Below are 13,294 nucleotides of genomic sequence, written 5' to 3'. Positions count from 1 at the left end.
TATGCGTATCAAGGGTTTCAAGGAGCTTGAGAATTGATTATGTACAATTTCTTGCAAGGTTGCGATTAAACGCAGTATATGTAGTTCTCGATTGATTTAACACTTGTCGATAAAGGGGGAGAAAAGTAAATGTTAGGTTACGATATATCTTCCTTTCTTAAACTATTCTATTTGCATATTAACTTCTTTTTATGAAAGTTACATGATCGAGTTTATAGTGAACAAAGCAAGCTCTGAAAAACTTTGATACATGTATTTCATCATTGTAATTTTTCTTTTAATGCGTGATTTTTTTTCTTGGCTACATTGAGGCAGTTCCTTCTCTTCACTGTGAACAAGGGGGGGGGGGGGGGGACTGCAGGCTTAGGATAAGCTCCCTTTCCACTTTCAAAAGGCATGTTCTTTTGCAGTCAAAGACGAGTAAGTGGTAGAGTTAAAAAAAATGGCAATGAAAAAATTTCGACCCCCTTCCCCCCACCTCCGCCCACACACACAAAATAGTACATGTATTTAAGTACTTTTTTGCATGTCAGGGTTTTTCAGGACATATTTTTCTCTTTCAATTAGCCCCCCCCTCCCTTCTTTCAATTTGTTTCTGACGCCAATGTGAGGGGAGGGGAAAGGAGGGAGTTGAACAGGCTCTTCAATGCATATACTCAATACTTGTAACGGTCCTGAAACGAATTATGAAATAAGTTTGAATAGTCTCTTTAAAAACGGCTACAGGGTTTTATCAATCGCGTTGATGATAACGTATTTTGTATTTCAGTGTGTGTGTGTGTGGGGGGGGGGGGGGGGGTATACCGTTATACCGTGTAAAGGTATATGACAAATTCAGAATATATCAATAAAATATCCTGATATTAAGCGAGAGGAAAATGAGAAAGGAGATATCTTACAAATATTTTGAAACAAAATGAATTTAATTTTAAAACAAAATAATTAAAATGAAATATTTTATACTGAATTTATTCATTTTCTTTTTTTCTACGAAATGATAAAGGTTTACAACAGTCTAGTATTTTTAATAGAAAAATTGCCATTTGCTATTTTCCAATGCATGACTGTGGCTTATTTAAACACAAACAGCGACGGGAATTGTATTAAATGGTTGAGACATCGGGATCGAGATGCCTATCATATCTCGATACGGATACGGATACGTATACGGATACGTCAGATACTGTAAACCAACTTTTATTCGCGACGACTTTATTTCGCGATTTACTAGGGATAAACTTGTTCGCGACGATAAATTTTCGCGATCAAGCCTTTTTGGATCTGTAGTTAAAAGACAAATACACTTTAAAAACCCTTTCGCGGCGAAAAATATTCGCGACGACGAGACTCTCGCAAACATCGCGAAAATTTCTCGCACGCGAATAAAAGTTGGTTTACAGTAGAACAATCTCTATTAACATTATGTCATGATCTGAGAATTGTTAATGCTGATATCAACAATTATTTTTTTCTTTCAGTTTCCGGAGAACATTTCAAAAACGGCGGTTGAGGAATTTATCGAAAGTGCTAAAGATTTCAAGGAGGAATATGACATTATAAGAAAAATTGGTGAAGGTTCATATGGAACCATTTATAGTGCAAATTGGAAATATGACAATAAAGCATTTCCTGGGTCTATTGCACTAAAAATTCTTCATGGATCACGTTCAGAATTGAATGAAATAAAATATAACGTAACATTGTGTACAAATGGCATCTGTAAGCACATAGTTTGTTTCTTTGGCCCACGTTTCTTCCACTTTGACAAAAAAGAGTATTATGTACTGCAAATGGAGTATTGTACTGGAGGAACGCTTTACGAATCCGTTTATAAGACAAAATATGCTGATCCTTTCTTCCAGTTGAAACTTTTAGAAGGATTGATAAAAGGATTATCATATATTCATTCTTTCAATCTCGTACATCATGACATACATGAATGGAACATAGTTTTTAGAAGTGAAAATGACGCTACAGTTAAATTTGGAGACTTTGGGCTAACAAAAGAAGATTCCAGTTTTAACAAAGTAGATGACATAAAGGCACTAGCAAACACGCTCATACGTGTAGTTTTTGCACGAAAGGAAAAGCCTCAAGGGTCGGAAAAACCACATGAGCTGAAACAATTGTTAATGAAAAATGAAGTCCAGAAGAATATTGCTGATGTCCTTGTAGGACTGTATGGAGAGCTAATGAACCTTGAAACAGCATTAAGTAAAATTAAAGAGACAAGGAAACGAGAGAGGAAAGGTAACTTTTATATAACACTTCACTGTATTCATAGGTTCAATCTTTCTTTCATTCTTTAACGAAACTATAAAAAGTATTTGAGACAACAACGAGTTGTGTAATGCTACAGATTGCGGACAGATTATTGTACAGGTATATTTGCCCATTGCACAGCGATATGATTCGATCATGTTTTTCTCCCTAATTTTTAATTAAATTCTTTGCATTCTTTATTAGCATTTCTACATTTGTCAATAACATTGAAATGACAGGACGAAAACAAATAGGTGTAAAAATACGTTAATATTCCTAATTGTAAATTAAACCTAAGTAAAGTTTTCATTGTTTAAAGGTTGCTCAGATGCCTTAGAAAAGCAATTATCAGAACTGCATATAGAGAGTACTTTCACAAGTAAGTATAATTTACCAATCTCACTGTATACAAAGTGCTTATAAAAAATCTACTTGATTTGGATCACTTGCTATATTGTTTTGGGTACTCAGATGCAAAAAAAGAAAACTTCTGCATTCAAAATATGAGTAAAAGTAACTTTAAGAAATTAAGAAACTTATTAAACCTTTATAGAATCAATGTAAATTGATTTGAGAAAATTTTCAGTTGAAACTTGTTAGAAATTCGATATTGTTCTCATTTACTGAGTTAAAATGGGATTTTTGCTCATTTTGAATTATTTCAATTGTTCTTGATTTTTTCCAAACTATGTTCTGTTGTAAAAGTTATTGTATCCAAGCTTTTGCCTCAATTCACATACGAAACATCATCTGATTTCTATGAATTACGCTTTTTGGAGAAGTGTAGCTATTATTGTTTTGAAAGAATGCTATACTATGTTTGCAACATATTTTTGCAATGGCTATACTTTTTTCTGATCCTTTTTGTGATTTGCATGAAATTATTATTTATTGTTTTTTGATAAAAATTAATGCGATTCAAACAGTTTTGAAAAAAATATTGGCATTTTTTATCACAAGAGAAACATTTATCAGTCGAAAGAAGTTAACAGAAATAAATAATTATAGAATTTGATGAAATGTGCTATCGTTGCTGATGTTTGTGCAATACTTAATTTGCGTTCTGCCGCGATTGATTCATGTGACCGGTCAGCAGGGGATGCTCACTCCTCCATGGCACCTGATCCCACCTCTAACGTTTCGGAGGTCCGTGTTTGCTCTGCTCTTATTTTGTATATTGTTTAATGGACGTTGACATTGAATACTGTTCGTTATTTCCATATCCTTTATTAAGAAATGCTATGTTTGATTTGAGTAGAATACTTCTTGAAGAATGAAGGCGTTTATATAGGGGGAGTATAATACAAAGTATATGTCATTTAATAACTTAATGATAAATACAAGTATCATATTTTCACTTATGTTTAAAAAGGAATGTAAAACGGAAAAAAAGGCTTCACAAACTATTCCAACTTTTCCAAAAGCTCGTAATAGGCGTAAGACTGAATGCGTTGACCACGATATGCTACGGTGTCTTCTTGATGTTTGTGTGTCAGTTTGCTTTAAAGAAACGAATTTGGTGAGACAAATAATGTTTTTCAACCTATCATTTAATTTATGTTAGGTCTTTTTTTTGGCTTACCTCTTTCACCCAACTGTTACACCTTTGTTTTTATACTAAATATGAACACGAAATGCTCCGCTTACTTGATCAATACATAGGGTTCACAGCGGATGTGATCGATCAACCAGGGATGCTTACGCCTTGAGCCACCTGATCAATCTCTTAAAACAAATTTCGGTAATTTTCCTCGCCACATACACTTTTATCTCTGATTATTAATTTATGATAAAGAGATTATAATGCATTTTTTGTAATATTTCACCTATTTTCACACTATCATCAGACATCAGAACTTAAAATAAAAATCTGAAACAGATTCTATGAAGAAAAGTTCAATTAAGATTTGGCATTACTCAGTATATCCCCATAGACAGATCCAGAAAAGCGGAAATAGGTTAGGGAATCAAAACCTGATAATTTTTTTTCCAAATCACTAAAGGATAAGATAGGGTAAGACCAGTATTGGCCCCCAATTTTGGATGTCTTTCAGAATGATCCAACTGTTTACCCATAAAAACCTGTTCTCACCTACGCCACAAAATGAGTGTTAGTTTTAAGATTCAGAATATACAGCGGTCACAGTGAGGTCATGAAATAGGTCAATTTTTGAAATTTCTCATTTTTTATACAAATTTTCATTAATTTTACAGCACATTTTCTTTCAAAAAATATAGAGCACACGCTTGCCTATCTACCAAAGAAGAAGGTATGGTTTCCATACAAATTTTGCCCTGTGATTTTCTTCAAAATGAAACTGGTGTAAAAGATGAAAACTCATGATTTTTAAATAATTGAAATTCAAATGCAGAAAAATCATACAAGTCATTTTTCTCTCATGTGTTTTTAAATGCTAATTATGACGTCATAAACATGTGCATTTTCCCGTATTTTTTTTAAAAAGTTGCAGAAGACACCAGTTTTCTATGGAATTTTCTTTCAGATAATATGGTCCTCAGCCGTCGCCCACAAAAATCTTGAGATATGTAATTTGTTATCGAATTTTGCACAAAATATCAAAACATTAACGTGGGCGACGGCTGTGGACATTGTTTTCTAAGGAAAATCACCCTTGAAAGTGGCATTTTGAGGCTTTTTCTGTTGAAAATAGAGAAATGCTTCACATAATGACGTCATATTTGCAAAATGGTAAAGTTTCATGCCATATTTTTCCCTTATTTATAAGAGTTATTATTTACCTAACATTTAAGCCAGTCTAAAAACTTTTCGATGTCATCACATTTTTAGGGCGCAATAAAGCTAAAACCATACCTTCTTCTTTATATATTTTATACACTGATCCAGTTTTTGTGTAAAAATCTCAGATAGGCAAGCTTGTGCTTTCGGAAAAGAAATGTATCCAAAATATAATGAAATTCCACCAGAAAAAAGGAAATTCGGGAAAATGTTCTATTTCTGCACCCTCAGAGGCTCCCGTGTTGGCTTTGCGTCAAAATTAGTGCTTGTCTTAAAGCAAGCATAATTTTAACTTCTTAACTACAAATTATCACAATTTCACCAGTGTTCTAATTTTATATGAAATAAGGGGGCTTACTCGGCTGTTACCCTATCTTGACCTTTAAGAATCTTAAAGTAACCATATCAAAATATAACTTTGCCCCCCCCCCCCCCGAACACAAACTCACTTAACAGTCAGTCTACGATAAAAGAATTAAAGTTTAGGAAGTTAATTGATTTTCACGGATATGCCATGATTTTTATAAAAAAAAAAGTTCCATGTATTTTTTTGAGAAATGTGGTAACCATTTGTTTTCTTATTATTACGTGAAAACATTTTAAATATTCTATGCAATCTCTTCTTCACGCCTATTTAGCTAAATTGAAATTAGTTAATGAACGAAGCGGCATTGAAGTTGAATGCGTTTAAATCGTTAATTTCTGATCAAAACTTTGAAACAAATAATAAACCCTTAAATATTTACAAAACCATGTGAATATGTAAAGTCTTAGAGTTGAAATCGATCTTTAAAATTGTTTAAAATTTTACAATAGTGCATGTATAATTGGTGAGCGACATTAAAATTCTTCATTTGGTATGTTTTTCTTGATGAATGACTGTCATATGTTAAATGAAAAAAATAAGAATATATATTGAAGAGATGTAGTTGTCCAAAAATTAAGCCGACCCCCTCCCCAACCCTAAAGTAGGGTTTTTTTGTTTGGATCTTTCGCGTTATGGACAACAATGTAACCCCCTCCCGTTTCCCGAAGAAATTTATGCTGGTGAAATCCTTTATTCTGGAATGAAAAATGAACTAAACATTTAAAATTAACGAAATTAAAACGTCATTACAGTTTACGTTTTTTTTATAAACCGCTTCGTTCATTCCTTAAATAAATTAAATATACCGTATAAAATGGGTATCTATTAAATTCATTGCTTATGATTTGATTTTCGTTCATTTGGTGTAAGAAAAAAGATGATTGTTCTAACAGTACAAAATTTGAACGTAATGTCAGGTGGGTTGATACATTTTGACGAGTGCATATGTCATTGTGATGTAGACAATCCATTTTATCCGACATAAAATAATTGTTTATCCAATCAAATACAGCGAACACCAAGAATTTAATTATCAAAAAAGAAAAAAATGTAACGTCAGGTGCCTGTGTGTTTGTACTCTCATTTATACCTAAGTAACTTAAGGCCACACTACGTTTTCTTTATTTATATAAATACATATGCATCACACTCACTGACTGAGCATAAAACACTCAAGGTGAGCATATGACACATAGACCTATCATGGACATTGTTGAAATGTAAGAGGAGTCTGGGGAAAAATATTGTACAGTACTGTTGTAAACACAAAGTAACGTCAATTATTTTTTTACGTAATTGCACTAGGCCTAAATGCTATATGTATGCTCGAAACAAGTGAAAAGTATGCCAACAAAGATATCTTTCTGGATACTTTCCACGCAAACCTAAAATAGCTCTGGAAAAGTTGGGTAGGTTCAAATTTGATGTAATTGTCAAGTTATAAAGAAGACCTTGTGGTCAAATTTGATAGCTTACGTTTGATAAAGATTCAGATTGAAAATTACAATAAATATTTTATTGAAATTATGTCAACATTCCATTCCAGTGGATGATTAGTCGAAAAATGACCATCAGATGCGTGAAAAACGCTTGCTACCGATGTTTATGGAGGGGTAGATGAAACATAAATATGACAATCTTAAAATATACCAAGAAGAAGTCTCATATTGTTTGAAGTAGTTTTATTATCAGTAAGAAAACGTATATATAAAAGCACATTTTTGTCTTAAATGTGCAGACAGAAACTTCGAACGATCCAAACAAATATAGCTAGTGATCCAAATCAAGTAGATTTTCGATTAGCACTTTGTATACAGTGAATATAAAGAGCTATAGCTGCCTTACCGACGACGCGGCAAACTACAGTATTTAAAAGGAAATCACCTGTTTCTATATATAGATACATATTCCTTTTCAATTCAAAATCAAACTACATGTATGTAATCATTTGTGGACCTGTATTATATTTTCATAGCTGCAAGTTTGTTACATGACAATAATTTTACCTGTTCAATACTCTTATTCTAAACACGATTTTTGGAAAATTATGAAAATAAATCAAGTAGTAGCTATGAGTTTAGGTCATTAAAATAGTTAAGGACTGTTTTTCCCTGAGATACTTTATCGCAAATCTCGCTTAAAAGTATTACACTGCGGCCGAAATAGCGTTGCCTTGAGTGATGACACTATTGGATTTAACAATTCAACAATTTGAATCACGGATTTTATACCGTAAACTTAAGTAAGGTATGTGGCAACGCACTTTGAAAAAATTACGCACTTTAAAATTTTTTCAAAGTGCGTTAAATTTTGGGACCAGGTTAACGCACTTTGAAAAAAAATTTTTTTTTTCAAAGTGCGTTAATATCGACCATATTAACGCACTTTGAAAAAAAAAATTTCTGCATGGCTTAGTCAATATTCCTACAAATCTTAGGTATGATAAATTATCATTTGAACCTGATTTGATACATTTTGTCCCCCGCTTGAAAAGTGGGAGATATTAATTTGGGTCTGTCTGTCTGTCCGTCCGTCTAGCTGTCCGTCTATCCGTCTTTCTGTAACGCTTTCGTTTCCACACGATATCTCGCCAACCTTTTGAACATTTGCAATGAAATTTAACATAACAGAATCCCTGTGGCCTTAGGAAGACCCCTTTTGAATTTTGGGCCAAAAGGTCAACATTCAATGTCGTAAAGAACTGCGAACGATAGTATTGTTCTTCCGCCTATCTCTTAGTCAATTCTTAAAAGTTACATGACACTGAATATAAGTAAAAGAATCATAGGAAAGAACATTCCAACGAAATGAGATGCTATACAAACCTTATGATTCTAAAAAAAAATTAAAGATATTTATATGAATTTTCATAAAACCTTACTTATTTGGGATACCAAAGAGAAATAACTCTATAATTTTGGCAAAACTTGTGTTTTTAAATACCTGGAGTTTAACAGAGAGATTATCAGATATGGTATCAAATTAACATCGAAAAGCAGACAGGTACTGTAAATTCCTTAATATAAGCGAGGACTTAATTTCTGCGTAATTTCGCGGGAAGTATCACTCGCGAAAAAAATATTACTCGCTTTTATTTTTCTGATGCTTAAATCTATGCAAAATCTGTTCATTAACCGTTCATTCGCGAATTATAATTCTAGCGATTTGACGTTTGAGAGCCAGTTCGCGATAAAAAAAACACTCACGAAAAATAAGGAATTTACAGCTAGTAATTAATATTCTGATTTTCCTGAAAATGAACATAAATAGACTTTGAGATTTAAAAGAACAAAATTTCGATTTACTACAGACTTCCTTGTACAATGCTTATACTGTATTTAGAATGCTCTTTTTTTCAAATATCATTGACACTTAAGGTAACGAGTTATAGATATATCTGGGTGGGAATGATAAAGAGTTGAGCAGATAGACCTTAATTCAGCCAGTCTTTTCTTCGTTTTCCGTTTCTTGGTTTTCTTCAATCCATTAGTTTTTAGAAAGAAACACATCAAAGTAAGGGCACCGCACAGCGGAGCATTCCTTCCCAAAAAAGCATGTTCAGTAAATCATTTGACATCTATCCCGATACAAATTACGTCAATTCCACACAGAAAAAAACTAACATACACATAAAGTAATAACACACATAATCGCATCACTATATCCCATCATACGTTGCGAGGGGATAATACTGTTGTCTATTTCTAAAATATAAGTCTAATTCCTTTTGTTTCATGAAAATTTTTTCAAAGTGCGTTAAATGTTTAGATGGTGTAAAATTATGATGTACAGTTTTAACGCACTTTGAAAAAATTTTTAAAAGTGCGTTGCTTTGGTGCCAAATTAAAAGCACTTTGAAACAAATTTTAAAAGTGCGTTAACCTGGTCCCAAAATTAACGCACTTTGAAAAATTTTTTCAAAGTGCGTAATTTTTCAAAGTGCGTTGTAACAAAGGTATAAAGATGTATTCTTCCGCGTTTCCTCGATTCACAAGCCCTTAAAAGTAATCGGATCGAGATGTAAAAATACTAACACTTCCTCTCTTCCGCTAGCTTCGCGAACGAGCAGACGCTTTTCTCAGCATAAATTTGTATCAGAAAAAATCATTTTTATTCGAATATTTTTGCTTGTTATTATCAACAAAGCTTCCATATTTTCTTTATGCACGTTGTGCATTATTATTTAGGCACGTTGTGTGATTTTATAGGGCACGTTGTGCATTTTCACCATGAGTTATAGGCAGGATAGCCATGTACGTTCCAACTCGGGGAGGGACCCGTATAAATCGGGGCAGGAGTCTGAGAGTTCTAATCTCTCTGACGATGATTATTACTCTACCCATCAAGAACCAGATCTGGTGGACAATTCTGATGTCATTTCTCTGAAGGCAGAATTTGAGAAATTTAACCCTACAGAAGGTGAGAATTCATTTTCACTTGAAGGCAGCATGGCTACATAATGTCAGAAATATTTTTATCAGCATCTGACAGAGGACATTATTAAACGCAACATTTTAGACGCAGCCCCAGTGAACGCTAATGCTTTCTGTACGCCTCCAAAAGTTAATGATTTTGTTGAGGATTTTATAGATTATTATGCTTTGAAATTTTTTAAAAAGCAGGACAAAAGTCTGTCAATTATTCAGAAGAAAATTGGTCAGATTATGGGACCATTGGCCAAGATTTGGCAGGCAGTTGATGGGGCCAGGAAAACTCAGGAGGAGAACACAGAGTTTACTGTGCTTGACATACTTAAACTCATAGAACAAACTGTTGTTTTGGTTGGCTAGGCAAATGCTACTTGCCTATATGAGCGTCGAAGTCAATGTTTTGGCCAAGATAATGAAAGGTGTAAAGAAAGCAAAAGAACACCTCAAGACTAATGAGCATGATCTCAGCAAAGAAAGAGAAGTGCTTTATGGGGATAAAGTGTTTAAGGCACTAGATCGCAAAAGTAAGAGTCGTAAGAGGGCAAGAGAGATCTCAAAAGAAATACAGTCGAAAAAAAGGAGGACAGACCAGTCCCAGCAGCCCTTTCGTGCAGGGCCCTCACGTGGGTATGGAAATCGTGGGGGCAGACAATTTACTTGGACGTCAAAACAGGGCAGCCAAAATAACAGAAAACCTGGGCAGTCAGGCTTCAAGATTCCAAAGAATCCCAGATCAGGGGAGAACAGGTTAGGAAATTATCGAGGGCATTCCTCTCGTCTTAGAACAAATAGAAAAAATCTCAAGTCTGAACAATCTACATGCGGCAGTGGCACATCTCAAGGTCAAAGAAATTTGTCAACACGAAATACACCTGGGGGGAAGGTTAGAAGTATTGAAGGAAAATTGGGAAATGGTTACAAAAGATCAAAACTTATTGGAGAGTATTTCAGGGTACAAAATAGAATTCAGTTCAGAACCAATTCAGAGGGTTCAACCAAAGCAAATAGAATTATCAAATCAAGAAATGCAGATTCTAAAACTCAGAAATAGAGGAGATTCTAGTCAAGCAGGCAGTGGAGATTGTTCAGACAGAGACAAATTGTCAATTTGTCAGTCATTTATTTGTCCGCCCCAAGAAAGATGGGGGAATGAGACCGATATTCAATCTGAAAGCTCTAAACCAATTTGTAGTTAACAATCACTTCCAAACGAAGGGGTTTCAGGTAGTCAAAAACTTGATACAGAAAGGGGATTGGTTATGCAAAGTAGACCTAAAGGATGCTTACTTCTGCATACCAATTTGCAAGGACCACAGAAAATATCTGAGGTTTCAGTACAAAGACCGGATGCTACAGGGCAAAGGTCTACCATTTGGGCTGGCATCAGGTCTGAGACTTTTCACCAAGATAATGAAACCAATCATTGCGCTATTGAGACGCATAGGAGTCCGACTCGTGATTTACTTAGACGACATATTGTTGCTAAATCAATCACAAGAAGGGCTCTTAAAAGACAGAGACACACTTCTATGGTTGCTTCACAATCTAGGCTGGTTGATAAACTGGAAAAAATCAGTTCTAACTCCATGTCAGCAATTAGAATTTCTGGGTCTAACAATAAATTCATTAGAAATGGAGATAACACTCTCTGTTTACAAAAGTAGAGAGTATCAAAAGAAAATGTATAGACATGATAAGCAAAACAGAAGTATCAATACAAAAATTGTCAAGTTTAATAGGGACACTGAATGCGACAGTCAAAGCTGCCATCCCAGCCTCACTATATGTGAGGGAACTTCAAATGTTCCACACAAAATGCTTGCTGAAAGCACAAATAAATTATTAACAAATGATAATCCTGCCCTTGACCTCCAGAGGTGAGACAAACTGGTGGCTACAGCAACTAGAACACTGGAACGGAAAACAAATTCGAATGTTGACAAATCCAGACTTGGTTGTAGAAACAGATGCATCAAAAACAGGATTGGGGGGGGGGGGGGTATGTCTCAACCAAAACTAAAAGATGGGGGGCCTGGAAGCCCCTTCAGAGAAAAAGCTGCATATCAATGTATTGGAACTCAAGGCAGTACAGTTTGCAATTCAGACAAAAGCAGAACATTCATATTCACATAAAATCAGACAACACAACAGTTGTTGCTTATCTGAACAAAATGGGGGAAACCATGTCAGAATAAATCCAAAATTATTAGGGCAGAGAAAACACAGCTGTTTGTGAGTTTCATAAAACCACACAAAGCGATTAGATCCTGCAAAATAGCAAAATGGTTAAAAAAATATTTTGGCCCTGTCAGGAATTGATGTCTCAGTGTTCAAGACCCACTCAACAAGGAGGGCAAGTACTTCGAAGGCCAATAAGTATGGTTATCTATTGAAAAGATTGTTAGCAATGGAAATTGGAAATCTTGTGAAACATTTAGGAAGTTCTACAATCGCACACAATTGTTGATGATGATAATGACAGATTTCAAGAATATGTTTTGAAACTATAATGTACATGGGCTTTAAACAATACATCATTATACCTTACTTCAGTTTACGATATAAAATTGAAAATTTCATAAGTGCGCTTTAGCGCACACAATGAAATTATAATTTTATGAGTAAACTGAAGTAAGGTATAACACTCCCACCCAGCCCAACCCAACTTCAATTTTAAAAAATGTATATATAAACATGTATTGTAATAAACCACCTCTACTGGCCTCCCAGATCATACCCTCCTCGTGACTATGAACGTCACATCTTTGTACACCAATATTCCGCACGATGAGGGTATCGAAGCCTGTAGAGAAGTCTGGGATAGTAGATCCATACAAGTTCCTTCTACCGAGTCCCTTGCTAAGCTCCTTGAACATGTTCTCAAGTTCAACAACTTCATGTTTGATGGAGAACATTACCTGCAAGTTAATGGCACTGCTATGGGTACGAAAATGGCACCGTCTTATGCCAATGTCTTCATGGGCAGACTGGAACGCAACTTGTTACTTCAAGCACCATTAAGGCCCCATAGCTGGTTGCGTTTCATTGACGATATAGAGATGAAGTGGGTGGAATGTCGCGAGAGCCTCGAGGCATTCATTACGTTTGCCAACACCTTTCATCAGTCAATCAAATTTACAGTAGACGTATCTAATTCGAAAAACGTATTCCTAGATACTACATCTACCCTGATTGACGGTGAAATCGAATTCAGTCTCCACACCAAACCCACAGACTCCCACCTATATCTTATGCCCACCAGCTGTCATCCCCCACACACTTTTAAGGGAGTGCCTAAGGGTCTAGCCACCAGAATTCGACGCATCTGTTCCTCCCCTGCCTTATATCAGGAGCAAAGTGGTCTTCTTAAGTCCCACTTATGCAAAAGAGGCTACAATGCCCGCACCGTACAAACAGCTATTGATGAGATGGCGGGACATGACAGGCAAAACCTATTACGCTACAAGGAGAAAGACA

At 35.0% G+C, this 13,294-nt stretch overlaps 1 pseudogene; it reads left to right on the top strand.

Moving 5' to 3' along the window:
* Nucleotides 1-9,820: 9,820 nt before the first annotated feature.
* LOC134232655 (uncharacterized) lies at nt 9,821-10,868 on the top strand (annotated as a pseudogene).
* The last annotated feature ends 2,426 nt before the right edge of the window (nt 10,869-13,294 follow it).

The sequence above is a fragment of the Saccostrea cucullata genome, unplaced genomic scaffold (assembly GCF_032062105.1).
Source record: "Saccostrea cucullata isolate Sc308-1 unplaced genomic scaffold, CSIRO_AGI_Scuc_v1 ctg16048, whole genome shotgun sequence".
Lineage (NCBI taxonomy): Eukaryota > Metazoa > Mollusca > Bivalvia > Ostreida > Ostreidae > Saccostrea > Saccostrea cuccullata.
Note: the sequence above shows the minus strand (reverse complement) of the source record. Positions and strands in the feature narration are given on the sequence as shown.